Genomic DNA, 15,038 nt, shown 5'->3' with positions numbered 1-15,038 from the left:
GAATTTAGTATAATACGTTCAACATGAAAGTTTTAAATAATGTAAGAAATTTGGTGTATCTGAGCACTGAAATCATCACAGAGCAAACACCAATAAAGAAGAAATTATAATGCCATGGGTAATTATTTTCTTTATATCTATAACATGACTTCTGAAAATAATTCCAACCCTTTCAATTATGGAAGACAGTCAGAAATGTTCTCCCCAGAAACATATTTGAGTACGACAGTCATGAAAGTGATCATATAAGTCATTGTATCTCACAGTCAAATTGCAATTTTGAGGAAAGATCAGACTGCAGAAGTGAGTTTCATTTAACTGGAGCCACGGTGGCTCATTTGCCCAGAAACAGCCATATTATGCAATGGTGTGCCAAGGGAATTAATAACTGATGGATGATCAGACCTGCTCAAAGTGGTGGTAATAATTTGCTACTTGAACCACCACATTTTGGCAAATAAAAAGCCTTTGCTGGTGCCAAATCTGTAATTACTTTACTTAACGGTGATGACATGTGTGCCTGTTCTGTAAGATCCCATACTAACGCTTCTGTTGTTGGCTAAAAACCACCCAGTACTTGAGATAATAACCTCATTTCTGCATCTGTCTCTCTGCAGGATGGAGTTTTTAATTCCCTTTTTCCTTTTCATTTTGTTTCAGGTTTTTGAAGTTAAAAGGAGGCTTTAAACCTTGCCTTTTTCAGAGGGTTTTGTTTGAACAACTTCACAATCTCTTAAACACAATTATTTAAAAATTGCTTGCATATCCACACGATTATCTTAGATGATTGTCTTGAAGTGAGTTTTTTTCTATATAAATATTAATTTTTTATATGTCTATTTCTGTGACCAAGTGTTATGCTGATAGAAACCTGGGCCAGATTCCCCCCAGTGACTTCATCACTTCCTGGTAGTAAGTCTCAATTTCAGGCCTCTAGTTTACGGCAACCAATCAACAGTGGTGCCCTAGTGTGCTGAGAGAAAAGTACCCTCATTAGAGTCTGAAGGCCTAAATTACAGCTATCAAGTGATGGAGGCCATAGAGAGAATAAATCCAAATGTATGGAATCTCAAATGGAATGTTTCTACTAAGGAAGGGAAATGTTCTGGCAAATTTCTCTAAAAAACATGAGAAAATATTTTCTGATTGGTGAAAAGTTTTCGTTCTACAAGGTTTTTCTTAGCTATTTTTTTTAATCAAAGTAAAAATACTTTATTGGATCTTAATATAGCAACTGCAGTTTCTTTTGGCTAGTGTTGTTTAGTATATACATTTTTTCAATACTTTCACTTTAAACCAATCTGTGTCTTTATATTTAAAGTGTGTTGCCTTTAGTTAAGCAGCTTTCTTAGAGTTGGGTTGTGCATTTTATTAATTCTGATAATCTTTGCCTTTTAAAAAGGATGTTTAGGCCATTTATGTTTAATTCAATCATCAATATGATTTAGGTTTAAATCTAATATTTGCTTTTCTTTCTTTTTTCTTCTTTTTTTGGAGTTGTTCTAGCTGCTCTTTGTTCCTCAGTTAGGTTTTTACTGTCCTATTTTCAAATAATTCAGTAGTGTTTTATGATTCATTTTATCTCCATTATTGAATAAATACCACTACTTCTTACGTCTGTGTGCTTGCTTTGATATTTCAATATGCATCTTCAACTTATCACAATCTATCTTTAAATAGCATTATACCACTTCACATATAGTACAAGAACACACAACAGTAGACTTCTACTCCTCTTGCCTTTTGTTCTTTGTGCTTTATTGCTGTGAAATTTAAATCTACATGTTATAAACTTTAATCATTCTTTCAGTAGTAAATTATTGTTTAAAGAGAGTAAACATTGAGAAATATATAACTTATATTTATTCAAATATTTACCATTCTCTGCACTCTTTATTTTTTTAGATCCAAATTTCCACCTGATCATGTTCTTTCTCTTGGAAGAAATTTCTTCAGCATTTACTGTAGTATAGGTATGTTACTGGTTAATGTTCTTAGTTTTGTATGTGTGTCAATGATTCTTTATTTCACCTTTATTTTTGAATGTTATTTTCTCTGGGTATAAACTTCCGGGTAAACAAGTGTTGTGGTTATGGATTTGTTTTTTCCACTATTGGTGCTTTAAAGATATCACTCCATGGTTTTATCTTTGCATAGTATCTGATGAGAAAGTCTGATGTCATTCTAATGTTTGTTCCTCTACATAATGGGCCTTTTCTCTTGATCAATCATTGCTTTTCAGAGTTTGGTTATGATATCTTTCCATGTGGCTTTCTTTAGTTTCTTCTTTTCATAGCTCCTTCAGCTTCTTTAATATATTGGTTTAAAGCTTTTATAAAATTTGAAAAATTTTATTTCTTCAATTTTTAATTTTTTTGTCCTCTCCCTTCTCCATTCCATCATAATAGGACTTCAGTGACGACTTTATTTTTTTAATGTATTTATATTTTTGGCCACACCGTGCGGCTTGCGGGATCTTAGTTCCCCAACCAGGTATCGAACCTGTGCTCCCTGCAATGGAAGTGAGGAGTCCTAACCACTGGACCACCAGGGAATTCCCATCATTTTGGATAGTTTCTATTACAGTGTCTTTAACTACATTGATATTTTCTTCTGCAATGTATAATCTGCTGTTAGTCTCATACAATGCATTTTTTTATTTCAGATAGTATCTTTCAATATCCTGAACTTTCATGTGGGTTTTAAAAATATCTTCTATCTATCTCCTCATATAATCATGTCTTTCCAGACCTTCTTGGCTTTATGGCACATATTTATAATTGTGTTATTGTCTTTGTCTTCTCATTCAAACATCTGTCATTTCTAAGTGTATTTCTATTAATTTTTCTCCTGCTATGGAATCATACTTTCCTGCTTCTTTGAATGCTGGTGAGTTTTTAATTGGATGCCAGGTGTTATGAATATTAAGTGGTTTCAAGCTTGATTTTGTTGTAGTCCTTTAAATACTGTTGAAGTTTGTTCTTGCATATAGTTAAATTACTTGGAATCAGTTAGATTTTTCTGAGATTTTTCTGTTAAGATATTTTAGTGTGGTCCAGGGCAGCCTTAAGTCTAGGACTGATTCAGTTCTAATATTAAAGTGAAAACACATAGAGCACACTATCTGATGCTCCTTGTACTTAATTATCTCTCCATTCTACCTTGTAGAAACACCAAATTAATCATAATTTCTGTGAATGGCCAGTGGTAGAGACTGTTGAACATAACCCTGATTTGCCATGCTATATTTTAATTGTATTCTTATTATTTGTTTTTAGATATTACAGGGTCAAAACTTCATTCAACTATGAAGATGATATTTTGCTAGGAGTTTCAGAATTTAGACAAGGGCAAAAATAAAGCATTGTGGCTTCCTCCCCCCAAAACTGTAGGGCACGCTTTCTTCAATTTTTTTAAGGCAATGCTAACATGCTCTCTGAGAAACAGAGGAAATCCTGATGGACCTTTATGACATCCTTGTCTTTGATAACCTCCTTTCTGGTTCACTGTGAACTAAATGAAGATAAAATATCCCAGATGGAGCTGCTGGAACAGGAGAGGCATCTGTAAAGCTCTTAAGGCATGTGAATGACCCTATGGTAAATCCCTTTAAGCTTTTCCCCAGATTCTTCTTTCTTCCTTTTATACACTCCCTTTAATCTTATTAGAGCTAATTCTAACATTCACAACATGCTCCACACACTTGTTACATCACTGAAGCAAAGAAGTGATTCCTGCATTTGAACTATTCAGGGAATCCCTATGGTTTATTCGTATGTTTGCTTTGCTTTATTTTGTTTTGTCTTACAGCCTCAAGGTTTTCTCTACAGTTAAATGCCTTCCTTTATACTCCAATGTCCAACTGCTTTAGGACCCAACTTGGAATTTAGGATGAGGACTGACAAAGGTTTTTACCCATGCTAGGATATTCAGTGGAGAACTAAGTCAAAGAAAAATATTTTTGAACTATCCCTGTAGACTTTTGGCAGTGATTGATTTCACAAGTGAAGTAGCAGTTTAATTGTATCTCTCTTCTCCCATCTGTGTAGACTCCCAGCCATGTCATCTGTGTTTTACTTCCAGTTTTATGTATTCTTTAAGGGAATCATGAAAAACTCCCCACCCTCTTTTTGGCAAAGAGCTCTAAGCGTCTCTGAACAAAGGAGCAAAGAAACTACACTTGATGTGTTTATTGACATGCACGCACATGCTAAACCTCGACCTACAATGCGTTTATACTCACTTGTGAAAAAAGTGAGTCACCTGTGTCTGCAATTGTCACATGTAAGTTATTTCTCCAGCTTTGTTTCCCCATCTGGCTTAGTATGTAATGGAAAAAACATATTTTAAATAGCTTAGCTAGAAGTTTTATCTATTACAAAGCGTTTATCCTTTTTCTTAAGCACAGCACCTGTTATCACTTTGTTATTGTTTGTGTTGCCCGGAATTTTACCGTGGGTGTAAGACAGAAACTCCTGTGAGATAGGATGCACCTAAGTTGGAGATTTTATGTTGCCTTGTGCCTCAGTAACAAGGTCAGCTGAGCACTATTGGCAAAGGTCACTTACAAGGAACATAATAATTTATTATAGATTTGTAGATTCACAGCAAATGATAGCTTGCTAAACATATTTAAGGAACTGTGATTGCATGATGTTAGACTTTTTAGGAGTATTTATACAAAACTTAACAAAATAATCTCAAAGAATAAAGCTAACCCTGGTAACTAACTCTCTTTGCAGAAAATAGCTTTGAGTGAGAGCTTCTGCTCTTCCTTTGGCTCTTTAAACCCTTTCCAAAACATTATGCCTTTGAATTAAAATGATACAATGTAGTATTGTTTAATTTTGATTTCCCTAAATTTTGTGACAGTTTTGATAACGTGACAGGGTTGAATAGAGTTTGAGAAGGGAATTAATTTTGACTTAGGAAAAACTCTGTACTCTACTGTTCAAATAAAATCAATAGCTAGTGTTGATAAATAAAATAATAAATATTAAACACATAGAAATAAACATAAAAAGTAAAACAAAATATTACAAATTAGGTTCATTCATTCATTTATGTAGTACCTAGTATTTTCCAGGCACTATTATAGGCTCTAAGGGTACAGAGTTGAACAAAGAGACATTTTCTGCCCTCATGAAGTTAATGTCCTAGTTAAAGAAATGAAACACTAAAAAAACTGGTATATACATATATACATGATGGCGGGTAGTGACAAGTGATAAAGAAAGCAGTATACAGGGGATGAAGGCTCCAAGAGGAGGCAGCCTGGGCTAGTTCAGGTGGATTAGGGAAGGCTACCTAAGGAGGTGAAATTCCAGTGGTGATTCAAAAAAGAGAGTGAGAAAGCCACCTTAATATACAGGGGAAGAACTTCCCATACAGAGGCAGCAGCAAGTGAAGATGCCCTGGGAAGAGGATGTGCCTGGGATGGTGTGAGCAGCAGCAAGAAGGGCAGTGAGACCAGAGCAACATGAACCACGGAGCTGGGATGAGAGAAGAGAGAGGAGAGGAAACCAGGGCAGCTCACGAAGGGCCTGGTAGTCCACAGACAAGACTTTTAGATTCATTGTTAAGTGTAGAGTTGAGAGTAGAAAAGTAAGGAGCCTTATTTGATTTTAAAAGCATATGACTGTTAGTTGGAAAACAGACTTGTGCTTGGGAGACAGGAGTAGAAAGAGGAAGACCTACTAGGAAGCTATTGCTCTTACAGTCCAGATGTGGATGACCCTGAAAACATTTAACAGGATAACCCTAGGTTACTACGGTGCATATTTTACTAAGACTCAGAGTCTGGGGTCCTAACCTATATGCGTTAAGTTGGGGTAACAGAAAAAAATGATCTTTTTGTTGAGTTCATGAACTTCTTAGTATGTATGTGTATTTACATCATGAAATAGCTGTTATGTCTGAGCTAAATGCTAAACTGACAGTGTAAATGCCTTTTAAAACACACACATTAATTATTTCTGCTGTGAAATGTATGAATATTCAGTGGGATACAAAAAGGAACATAAATGGTCTCATGTCAGGTTAGGTCAAGTTTTACCACCAAATGAATAATAAGAGAGAGTATTTGGATTTCCAGAGATTTCTGGACTCTAAAATTTCACATCTGTCACAGACGGACCTGTATAATAATGGTTACACCTATTTATATAGAGTCACTGTAAATATTGTTCATAAATCACCAACAGTGTACAACTGTAAGGTAGCCTTTCATCAGAAAAGATTATCTGAATACATGTTCCAATTAACCAAAAGATAAATCAAAATTAAGAAAATAAAGTAAATGAATATATCTATAAAAAGGAACTTGCAGGTCCTCCCTTACTCATTTGACCCTAATGGGCAACAGAATATGCCACCCCAAAATATGCTACTATGGTATACTTTGAGCTGTAGGCACTTGAAAAAAACAGCAAATGCAGGGAGAGGCTTTCTCTGAACTCCCCTTATCTGGCTAAAGATAGATCCTCCCCCCCCAAAATTCAATTGTCATTGATCCCTTCCCCACGAGCTTCATCAACCAGGGAAGATTGACTTTTGTCATAAGAGAGAAGTCTAGACATCCACACCACACCCACTTTGTCACAAACTGTCACACCTCCCACCTGCTCTTCTAAGGGCCCATTCATCTCTCCTAAAAATCATCCACTCTGCACTAAGAGGACTACAGCGCCTATTAAGATGGTATTTAAGCCTGAATTTTAAGCCACCTCAAGGAGTAACTCATTCTTCCCTGGGTATTTTCCATGTATATATGAGGTACACATGTTAATAAACTCCTGGTTCTTTTTCTCTTGTTAATCTGTCTTTTATTACAGTGGTCTCAGCTAAGAACTCAGCAGGGTAAAAGGAAAATTACTTTTTCTTCCCTACCAATCCAAACCTAGGAATTCAGTTAGATCAGTTGTCCGTTTGTTCTGAAGCCCAGAGGCAAAACTTAGTTTATCAGACTTTTCCTTTCCTAGTACCAGGATTTGGGGTTCTTAGGCCCCATAGCCTCCTTTCCGCAATTCAGACTACATCCCTTGCATGTTTGGTAGCCAGTCCACGAAGGATTTCAGAAAGTGGATGAAGCCATGGGTTTCGGTCAACGTGGGAGGGGTATTTTGCAGTAGAAAGGCTTTCTGGAAATCCCTTAAGTTGTACATTAGGTAGGTTCTTATTCTGTGTGCATGGCAGGGGAGGGCGTAGTCTGGGCTCCTCTCTGAAAGGTCTGTCCAGCAGAGAGCACCTGGCAGGAAGCCGCGCTGGCTGATTCCTCCCTCCCCCACTCTAACAGCCAAGGTTGCCTAAGGAGCTACACATACGCTCAGGGCTGAGAAGGTGCCACTGTTCTTTAGAGGAACAAAGACCAAGACGTTTGGGTCTTGGCTTCTGAGGGCAGAAGCCCCAGAGTTAGTGGGTAGGAATGCACAGTCTGTTTATGTAAAACTATACCTACTTACCAGTCAATTTTGCTAACAAAATTTAACCCAACCAAAGTAAACCAACCAAACCAAATGAAAGTTCTGCTTTGAACACTTAAAATGTAAGTACAATTTTTAGTTGGATTTTTAAACTGTCACTTGGTCACCTCAAGTATCCCGCACTCAGAAGCAGCTTAAATTCCTACATTTCACCCCCTGTGGTTTTCATTCCGTGACTTACCAGTTTCAAATCAATAGTCTACATGATCAATGCTCATTTTAAGCATATACCTCAGCATTGTGTATCTTATTTCATAGACGATTCAAACTTTCCTCATGGAAATACACTTATATAAACATAATTGTATGATTACTTTAAAATACCGTCTTTAAAAATCTACCCTTTCCAGGGCCTCCCTGGTGGCACAGTGGTTGAGAGTCTGCCTGCCAATGCAGGGGACACGGGTTCGAGCCCTGGTCTGGGAAGATCCCACATGCCGCGGAGCAACTAGGCCCGTGAGCCACAATTGCTGAGCCTGCGCGTCTGGAGCCTGTGCTCTGCAACAAGAGAGGCCGCGACAGTGAGAGGCCCGCGCACCACGATGAAGAGTGGCCCCCGCTTGCCGCAACTAGAGAAAGCCCTCGCACAGAAACGAAGACCCAACACAGCCAAAAATAAATAAATAAATTAATTAATTAAAAAAAAAAAAAATCTACCCTTTCCAAATAATTCCCTAAGCACTCTCTTTCTGGAATGAAACATGGCTAGTCTTTACCAAACTATTTCTGCATCTATGTACCTGTATGTGTGGTTAGTGCTGCTCAGCTACTTCACAGTTTTTTTCTGAGTTGCTAGAACTTGGAACTTCTCCCAACGTCATCTCTCTCTCTCTCTCTCTCTCTTTTTTTTTTTGAATGCTTTTAATTACGAGAACTTTAATAAGGCATCTGAACTCTTTCAAGTTGGTTTCCCCACCTATATAAAAAAATGCCATGGGTGTGGAAAATAATCTACTGACAACACAGTCATATCCAGAACAGAAACATTTATATTCCAATTCCATATTGCATTGCTTTTTCTCTATTGGCTGTAGACCAAAATTGTAGTAGTGCTATGTTAATTTTTTAGTATCACCAGGGTGAATTTGTTCTAGAAACACATTTCTCTGAGATTAAAGAGTAGGAAGATCAAATTCTCTTAGAAGAAGGGAGGGAATAGTAAAATATATGCATTGTTCACTAATCTATAAAAAAAGGATACTTTGCATGCAACTGTGAAATTATCTGACATTTTACATACAAAAAGAGCAAAGGACTATAGACAGGGAAAAGGAAAAAGATGAGAAAAGGAACCTATTACTCAAGTTAAAATGCTGTTTTCATATTCATTCTCTAGCCCACAGTGAGGCAAGGATTTAGGACTTGCATGTCTTTGTTCATCCATTTGCTTCAGATTCATCCAGAGAACTTATGCAGCCCAACACCTTCTTCGGCTGACTCATACCAGTTAATGTAGATGGAATTCCATTAGCTATGCACAAATATACCCATAATACATCAGTAATGAGGAACTAGCTTTTTGTAGTCAATATTGACTTCCTAAGTTTACTTCATGGTTGCTTGAGATGTGATAGTTTATGGTGATCATTTCACATATATACTCTTCTCATGTGATTCAAAGCGCTTCCTATTTTGTAACAGAACTAACAGAGTATTTATCCAAACTTTCCATGACATGCATTACAAGAAATTTTTCTAAGTTTAAAAATAATTTCTCACTGTTAAAGTTACTGCCTGTGTTGGTTTGCCAGAGCTGCTCTAATGATTACCACAGACTGGTGGCTTAAAAAACAGAAATTTATTTTCTCACAGTTCTGGATGCTGGAAGTCAGAGATTAAGATGTTGGCAGGGTTGGTTTCTTTTGAGGCCTCTCTCCTTAGCTTGCAGACAGCAGTCTTCTCCCTGTATCTTCACATGGTCTTCTCTCTTTTTGTGTTGGTGTCCTAATCTCTTCCTATAAGAACACCAGTTTGTAAAAAGTGCAAGAGTTTGAATAGAGTATGAACAGGCCGCATGAATAGAGCAGCACGCAGGTGCTAACTCTATCTTTTTGCCCACATCAGACATACTGTCATAGAGTGAGAATCGGATTTACTAAAGTTGCCATTTATCACCTAAGGAAACAAAGACTCAGGGAGGACAACAATTTTGTTGTTACAATTAACAATGCAATAACTCAAAACCAAAATCTAAATCCAAGTCCTTTTCTTTCTCTTATTTTATGTTCTCTGCGTTGAATTAACTCCAGATTCTTCATTTCCTTAATGCTTTGATTCCTTGATTATCAAAATCCTCGTGCAGTGAACATCTATTGTTTTATTCTTACCTGGCTTCCTTTCTTCTTCACCAGGCTTGAGAATTTCTCCTCCCCACCTGGCAAGGAGGTGTTCTGTCAATCCAGGGGCGCTGTCATCCTCACCACACAGATGGGCACATTACCCAGGATTCTTGGTTAAAAGACTCTTGAGGGGATTGGCACTGATGCTGGAGAGACAGGTGTCCTTCTTTTGGAGATTATGGCCATTGAGGGGCTTGTGAGCTTTGGAATTATAAAAAAGAGATCCTGATTGAAAAAGAGGACAGGAGAGCTGAAAGAGCTAGAGAGAGGTAAGGAAAGGAGTGAGAAAGAGAGAGAGAGAGAGAGAAGAAAAGGGGGGGGGAAGGAGAGGGAGGAAAAGAAGAAGGAGAAAAAGAAGAAGAAGGAGAAGGAGAAGGAGAAGGGGAAGAAGAGGAGGAGGAGGAAGGAAATAAACACCTGGCTATGCTATTTGAGCTTGGATCCAGCATGGAAGCTTCCGTATTCTTTAGTTAGTAAACCAATGCATTCCTTTTTTTTTTTTTTTTTCTTTTTTCTTGAGGTAGAGTTTGAGTTAATCTTCTGCCACTTGCAAAAGAAAAAGAACTATCACTCTGAGAAAAATTCCATTCTGGATTAAGAAAGTCAATTTCAAACCACAATCTGTAAGGTCAGGAACATGCTTCATGGAAGTAGTTAAGTTCTTCCAATGCTGAATCCCAGTCCTTGAATGGATAAATAGTTCTACAGGGAAAGGGAAGCTGATAATTTACAGAGTACATTTAGGATGGAGCCACCGAGATGACTGTCTACACATACACCGTAGAGCGCTTCATTAATTATACAATTCAAGAACTTAAAATTTATCAATTGTCCACTTTCTTTGAGGATTATTATTTTAGGTCTGTCCTCATTAGGATTATTGTGGAAAAACTTAACTTCAATCAACATAATACTTTCTTAGACTAGAAAAGAGATCAGGCTTACTTCTCCAATATATGGCACTTTTAAAGCATATTTAAGGAGATTACAGCCTTTTGCCCTTGTGCCCTCAGTGATGTGTTAGATATATATTTGGAGGGATGTAATAGAAGCACCAAATATATATTTGGAGGGATATAATAGACCTCAGCTTCCCCATACCCAACTCCAACCAAATTTCCAGAATTAGGAGTTATTGTGTACATGGAATAAAAGTCACTATAGGTTCCTATGGCTTACTATAAATCCACATTTCTAGGCTTGTTCTCAAGATATAAATTGGGTATGTTAAAAGCCAAGGCACCTGGCTATATGGTAGAAGATGAGAGATTAAACTTCAGGGCCGAGGTTTATTTTGGATAGTTGGAAGGCTTAACATCCATCTCACGGTCTGAAAGGAAACCACTTGCAGAGGGCAAAATCCGCAGCGAGGAAATCTGCGAATGGTTTAGCTGTGACTTATCAAAGTGTATTTTCCTCTCTGGCTAAGGGAAGCTACATGCAAGGTTTCATATTCACGAAATGAGTTGGTTCTTGATAAACTTTTTTTAGTTATAGATTCAAAATTCCTTCTTTCAGCATTTACTGTGTTGATTACAGTGAGTCTGGTTCTTTTTTCCATGGTTTCCCTATGATCTGCCTATTTTAACTCCAGTTTTATGGAAGTGTATTTAGAAGCTTCTCTGACTGATCCAAGAGATCCTATCAAAAGTGTACAAAACATAAACTGTTGAACCTAAATCCAGATTAACTTGTCTAAAAAAGGGTCATTTTGTTTTGGTTATGATAAATCCTATTCAGTATTATTTTTGAAAAACAATCAGAAAATGTTTTGAAGCATATGAAATATGTTAGTGATGGTATAGTACTCAAAACAGAGTACCGTGTGTGTGTGTGTGTGTGTGTGTGTGTGTGTGTGTGTATTTTACCTTTGAAGAATGTAGGGTAATATATGTCAGTTCAGCAGTTCAACCAGTTTATTATTATCTCAGTTGTGAGCACAAATCATACCCACAGCAGCAGATGGCTTCCCAAACCACCGATGTATAATTACCCTACGCACGTGAGGTGACAGAAGGTGACATGCAAGGAATGTCTATAGGAACAGCATTCATAAATAAAAAGAAAGATAAATGAAATTTCTCTCCCTTCATATTTTCGAGCATTAAGGGTTAAGTGTTCTTTTTCCCCTTGACTGATATCTAGATGCTTTGAGGCCCTTGACTGATATGTAGATGCTTTGAGGGAAGCTACTGAAAGAAGAAAATAATCCAAAGTCAAAGGAAAAAAAGATGTTAAGAAAATGAAGAATGCCCAGAGTGCCAAAATGATACATTTATTCACAAAGAAAGTGGTCACCTCATAGAAGACTATTATTAGATAAAAGACTGTTTGGAGTTGAAAGATGGAGGATTGAAAAATCTGATTGACTTCTTTCTTTAGGTGAAATAAGCAATAATCCTATATTATGTAGCGTAACATTTTGCCTTCATAAAAATGACAAATTCTACTGTAAATTTAACAAATTTTCTTAGTGATTATTTAACAACTATGAAACCCTAGTTTTTCCATTTGAAAAATTAGCTGATTTCTAGCACATTTGCTTAATAGAAGATCATACAATCAACAGGATGATTTTTATTCCTTCACATTGCTCCCTAAGGAAGGCACTTACCATAAGAACTATATTGCCTGATGACAAGTAACTGTTGCACTTACTTTGATAGTGTCTAATACTTTGCTTTGCCTAATTTGCATCTATCTACTAAATGGTTTAATTAATTTTGCATTGTGCTTACTGACTAGTTTTAATTAGCAGTTAAATCAGTTCAGTTAACAAAAAAATGTAGGTGTTTACATGAATACAAATACAGTGAGTTCTCAGGGCTCAATTCAAAAACTGGTTCCATGCCACTGATGCTGGATTTCTTTAGGCTTTGCTTTTAAAAAAAAAATGCATTCTATAGCTATAGTTTCTCCCTCAATAAATTATGAATGTTTATGATTCACTCTCTGGTGCTCCCTTTTTTCTGTAGTAAGGAAGGTCACGTGCCCAGACTAAAGGTGAAAGCCCTCGGGGAGGTGGCCGCTGGGCTTCAGTGAAGATACTTCTCATACCTGAGTTCTGGAAATGGCTCTTATGGCTCTGGCTGCATTTGGGATTTCCTTGGTAAGTTGTCCTGGGGCAACCACAATGGAGGGGTGCCATTAATTTCTCCAGAGATGGTTAGATGGTGACACAACAGAAAACATAACCCTGGTGTGGCTCCTTGGTAAGTTGATATTCAAGGAAAAAAAAAGAGATGATTCAATTTTTAAATCTGTTTCATTTCTAAAATCAGTAAATTCTTCATCCACCGATTTGTCATCTATATAAAGAAAACAGTCAACCACAAACAATTGTGTTTTTTTTAAATCTTATCAACCAACTATTTCTAATTTCTAAAAACATACTTTTACAATTCCTGGACTTTTTGATCCATTTTGGAAGTGGTCTGCTTTAAAAAAAAAAAAAAGTTTCTGCAAAAAGAAAAGGCTTTATTTATTTGATTTGAGATTCAGGCTATCTCTACAATTTCATAAAAACCAGAACAGCGGGTTCTTTTAGCTATATAGTATAGTAAAGGGAAATGGAAAGCAGATCCAGTATGTTGGCAACTTAAAAACTGTACACTAAGAATATGAATAGTAAAATCCTAAAATATATCTTTTCTTCAAAGGTAAACTTTAGAGCTTTCATTGTTTGGATGATGACTTTAGTTCTTCCAATCACTTTATGTATGTTAAATCACGTGTACACTGTTTAAGAGGTATTTTAGTAGCAACATATTTCTCAGTAATCTCCAACCATAAGCTTCTTCCAGTCTTTTTAGTGTCAGTATGAACACCAGGAGAGTTGGACTTTCTTGTCAGGCTTTAAGAATCTCATCTAAGGAGAAGGTGGTGCCCAAGAAAGAGTCATATATTTATTTGAACAAAAACCCTTTTCTAGATCCAACAATCCTACTGTTGCACATATATCAAAAAAAGATGAAAACTCTGATTTGAAAAAAATACATGCACCCTAATGTTCATAGCAGCACTGTTTACAATAGCCAAGACATGGAAGCAACCTAAGTGTCCATCGGCAGATGAATGGATAAAAAAGATGTGGTACATATATATAATACAATGGAATATTACTCAGTCACACAAACGAATGAAATAATGTCATTTGCAGCAGTAAGAATGGACCTAGAGCATATCATACTAAGTGATGTAAGTCAGACAGAAAAAGACAAATATCATATGCTATCACTTATACGTGGAATCTAAAAAAATGATACAAATGAACTTATTTACAAAACAGAAATAGACTCACAGACATAGAAAACAAACTTATGGTTACCAAAGAGGGAAGCAGGGGAGTGGAGGGATAAATTAGGAGTCTGGGATTAACAGGTATACACTACAATATATAAGATAGATATAACCTACAGTATAGCACAGGGAGCTATATTCAATATCTTGTAATAACTTATAATGGAAAAAAATATGAAAAAGTATATATATATAACTGAATCACTTTTCTGTACACCTGAAACTAACACAACATTGTAAGTCAACTATACTTCAATTTAAAAAAAAAACCTTTTCTATTCTCTATATGTTAATATCTTTTACAACATAAATTGACAAATTCAGCATTACACAGTACCATTGGGTTAGTTGCTCTTGCTAAAGAATAATTTCAGAACAATTAATAAGTGTCAGGAACACGGTCAAGCTTGGGATTAACTGTAGTAAGGAACACACAGGACCTGGAAACTCGGGCAGTAATGAACTCCACTAATGATCTGATGACGAATACTTAAGGATCTGGTTGCGAGCCCAGGAAACCTTGAAAAACAGTTTCATATACACAGCCACCAGAGAGAAAGGGATACGTCAACACATGTTGTAGTGTATAGAAAATTCTGTTTGGCAATGAATTATCATAATGAAAACGAAAGCAAAAATACCTACTATTATCATGCCTCACTTGACAAGTAGTGTACGCTTCAAAAGTAAATTAAGCAGGGGCTTCCCTGGTGGCGCAGTGGTTGAGAGTCTGCCTGCCAATGCAGGGGACACGGGTTTGAGCCCTGATCTGGGAAGATCCCACATGCCGCGGAGCAACTGGGCCCGTGAGCCACAACTACTGAGCCTGCGCGTCTGGAGCTTGTGCTCCGCAACGAGAGAGGCCGCGACGGTGAGAGGCCCGCGCGCCGCGATGAAGAGTGGCCCCCGCTCGCCGCAA

At 36.9% G+C, this 15,038-nt stretch overlaps 1 long non-coding RNA gene across 2 annotated transcripts; it reads left to right on the top strand.

Annotated features, from left to right (window-relative positions):
* Window positions 1–1,911: 1,911 nt before the first annotated feature.
* Window positions 1,912–12,920, top strand: LOC137773485 (uncharacterized). 2 transcript variants are annotated; one of them, XR_011075685.1, is made up of 3 exons: window positions 1,912–1,973; window positions 4,102–4,284; window positions 12,796–12,920. It is a non-coding gene; the product is annotated as an uncharacterized lncRNA (long non-coding RNA). The 2 variants fall into 2 exon arrangements; XR_011075686.1 differs by lacking the exon at window positions 12,796–12,920 and adding an exon at window positions 7,832–7,906.
* Window positions 12,921–15,038: the final 2,118 nt, after the last annotated feature.

Source organism: Eschrichtius robustus, chromosome 12, assembly GCF_028021215.1.
Source record: "Eschrichtius robustus isolate mEscRob2 chromosome 12, mEscRob2.pri, whole genome shotgun sequence".
Classification (NCBI taxonomy): Eukaryota; Metazoa; Chordata; class Mammalia; order Artiodactyla; family Eschrichtiidae; genus Eschrichtius; species Eschrichtius robustus.
Note: the sequence above shows the minus strand (reverse complement) of the source record. Positions and strands in the feature narration are given on the sequence as shown.